Below are 3508 nucleotides of genomic sequence, written 5' to 3'. Positions count from 1 at the left end.
AAGTAATGGTTATTGTCAGTGTATTTGCCTGATTCAAGTGGCTTCAGATCTGTAATAAATCAAGTACTAAAGTATAGAGATCAGATTCCTATAAATGGAACAGAATTTGGCTTTCAGAGGAGCTGAAAGACAAGAAAAGAAAAAGCAAGAGCGAAAGGGAGGAGCAGCAGCAGCAGCAGCAGCAGCAGCAGCAGAGGCAAGCCTATAGCCCTTCCTTGTGCTGCACCCAGGCTGCCGCCCCAGAGCAGGTGTAGCACTCACACCCATAATCCCAGCACTGGATCATGAATTAATCACAACCTCTAGAAGTCTGCCCCATGACTACGTGAGGCTTTGTGGGGGCCAACTCGACATAAACCATCACACCCATCTTATTAGTTTAGTGCTTTATTCATTGTATGCCATTGCTTGGAGCTTACCAAACTTTAAGATTCTAAATTGAAACCAAGTCTTCAAGAGGCAATTTAGAAAGAATAGAAATCTCACATGAAGCTTTCAGTAGTGATGGCAGAGTTATCATTGGAAATGATAATTAATAGAGTTGCTTTTTTTCTTTTTCTTTTTTTTTCTAAATTTTATTTATTTATTTTATGTGTGTGTGTCTGTGTGTGGCCAGCTCAGCCCACCAGGGGGCGGGGCTGGGTGGCATGTGGTGCTGGGGGATTGAACCGCGGTCCCTGTGCTTTGCTAAGCTTGTTCTCAGTAGGTGCTTTAGACCACTGAGCCATCTCACCAGCCCTCTTTTTCTTTTTCTTTTTTTTTTTTTTCTGTTTTCTGCCACTGTGAACTGCTGCCCTCTGCCATGGAGCCAGCTGAGTATGGACTAAAACCTCCACAGATTGTGAACTAAGTAAACCTTTGCTTCCTTTATTTGGGGTATCAGGTATTTTGTCCCAGCAATGAGTAAAAAGTAATTAAGACAATGGGCTTCTAATCTGTCTTGCATTATTCGAGGAAGATTTTTTTTTTTTTTTTTTTGTATTTTGGGGAAGGGTTTACAGGGTGCTCAGGGTCTCACTACTAGATTGGACTTGTAGTGGTCCGCCTATTTACAGTCTCCCAAGAGCTGTGATTACAGGTGTGCACCACCATGCCCAGTCTCAATCTCCTTTCACAGAGACCTGGGGGCAGGACCAGCACAGCAGGCCCAGGTATCGAACCTCCAGCCTCTGCTGCCCCTTCACCTGCTTGCAGGTGCTTCAATCCACTGAGCTATTTGGCTGGTCCTAAGGATTGCTATTGAAAATGATCTTTTAGCTAGATGCAATGGCACATGCCTGTAATCCCAGCACTCGGGAAGCTGAAGCAGTAGGATCACTGTGAGTATGAGGCCAGCCTGCAGTACATAGTGAGTTAAAGGCTAGTCTAAACTACATAACAAGACCCTGTCTCAATAAAAACAAACCAAAGAAAGAAACAAAAAATCCCAAACAAAGAAACAAAAAAGAAAGTAATCTTTTTCCTGAGACATGCTGTACATCACACAAGACAACACAAATTTTTTTCCAGTTTTCACTACAAATAACAAGATGGGAAGATCTGATTACAATTATTTTATGGGAAAATATGTTTCTCATGCTTTCAGCACAGATACAATTGCTTCAAAGGTAAGAACCAAATTTAATAACTGATCATTTCTTTTTTCCTATATTTTAGGGAAGGGTGTACAGGGTGCTTAGGTCTCACTACTAGATCAGATTCATAGTGATTCTCCTGTTTACAGCCTCCCAAGCACTAGGATTGCAGGCGCACACCACCAGGCCCTGTCTCAGTCGCCTCTCAGTGTGCCCTGGGGGGGTGGGGGTGGGGAGCAGTAGGCAGGCCCCAGGATCGAACCTCCAGCCTCTGCTGCCCCAGCGCCTGCTTGTAGGTGCTTTGATCTGCTGAGCTATTTGGCCGGCCCTAACAACTGATCATTTCTATGAGCAAAGAGAATGTATACATAAGATAAAATTCTGGTTAATGTTTAAGAAACTTTTATAGGAAATTATTTACAAGACAAAAAAGTTTAACTATGTTCAGTTTCAGGGTGGAATTTAATAGTTTCACCCTGAACTATTCAATTCTTCTTTTTTTTTAAAATTTTTTTTAATTATTTGTGTGTGTGTGTGTGTGTGTGTGTGTGTGTGTGTGTGTGTATGTGTGGCCAGCTCAGCCCACCAGGGGGCAGGGCTGGCTGGCATGTGGTGCTGGGGGATTGAACCGTGGTCTCTGTGCTTTGCTAAGCTTGTAAGTAGGTGCTTTAGACCACTACGCCATCTCACCAGCCCTGAACTATTCAATTCTAATAAAGTAGAATTTAGGTCTCTGGCACACAGGCAAATGGCAATGTCTTCCCAAAGGGGAAAATATATTTATTTTGATGTGTAATAAGTTGTTTTTTTAAATATATAATATGATGGAGGCTGAAGTTTCTAGGCATTTTCTCCCTAAAATATAAAATGGAAAGGGAGCTAGCCCTTGAATTAAACAAAAAAGGGTTAAGCGTAATTTCAAACTGACCTGAGGTTACGGCTCATTATTATATAACCAGTTGTAAAGCCTTATGAGGCCTGTGAAACAGCCCAGGGCACTCCCTGTCACCCAGCCCAAGCTTAGCACGCTGCCCTAAAGCTGATTCACCTGGAATTCACTCCACACTAACACAAGCACAAAGTGAAACACGATGTCTCAGTCTTCCATAAACTCAACTACTGGAAGATGTCGAACGTATTACCGTGAGATCACATACGGTCTGAGGTAGCCCCAAACCCAAGCACTTGTCCTATCCATCCAACATGAAAGCCTCTTCATACTGAGATGTGAACTGTGAAATTCATATGTAGCTCACATGCAGCATCTTTTCCGGTGAGTGTCTTTGATCACAGAACTTTCAGTCTGTTCTATTTGTACGCGTGGGTACTTGGCTAAGTTTCTGTAGTCACAGTGCGGTGGTACAGTGCATGCCACAGAAAAGTAAAATATTATTTTTGTGTTTCTTCATTTTAAAAGTGCTCCAGGTGCTGTATTGCCAATTTTTAGATTACAGAAAGCCATTATGATTTATGATAACCTTTAGTAAAGATCAGCAGCTAAAGGAAAATGTTTTGCTCAAGATCTATGGACTAAGGTGTCAGGAATGTAGCTCTGCGGCACAGCACAAGCACAGGGTCCTGAATTCAGTTCCCAAGATCTACAGCAGAAGAGATGCGAAAGCTCTGCAGGCACATTCAAATCCAAACTTTGAAAAATCCACTAGCAGACATAAGAGGGATGGCAGAGGCACTTAGAAGGCAGGGTAGAGCTTGCTTCCCAGACTACTTCATTGGTAACCAGTTTGTAAACTCAAAGTAGTTTTACATATTTTGGTAACAAGTATTTGTCCAATGAAACAGGAACAAAAACCAAATACGTTCTCATTCCTTATCAATAACAAAACAAATCAAGTGTGTCCAAATAGGGTCTAGGGATATAGCTCAGTGGCACAGTGCAAGTTTGGCTCCCCATACAAAAAAAAAGTTTTGGGGTC

The sequence above is a fragment of the Octodon degus genome, unplaced genomic scaffold (genome assembly GCF_000260255.1).
Source record: "Octodon degus isolate 3935 unplaced genomic scaffold, OctDeg1.0 scaffold00173, whole genome shotgun sequence".
Classification (NCBI taxonomy): domain Eukaryota; kingdom Metazoa; phylum Chordata; class Mammalia; order Rodentia; family Octodontidae; genus Octodon; species Octodon degus.
This window is presented reverse-complemented; position numbering follows the sequence as displayed.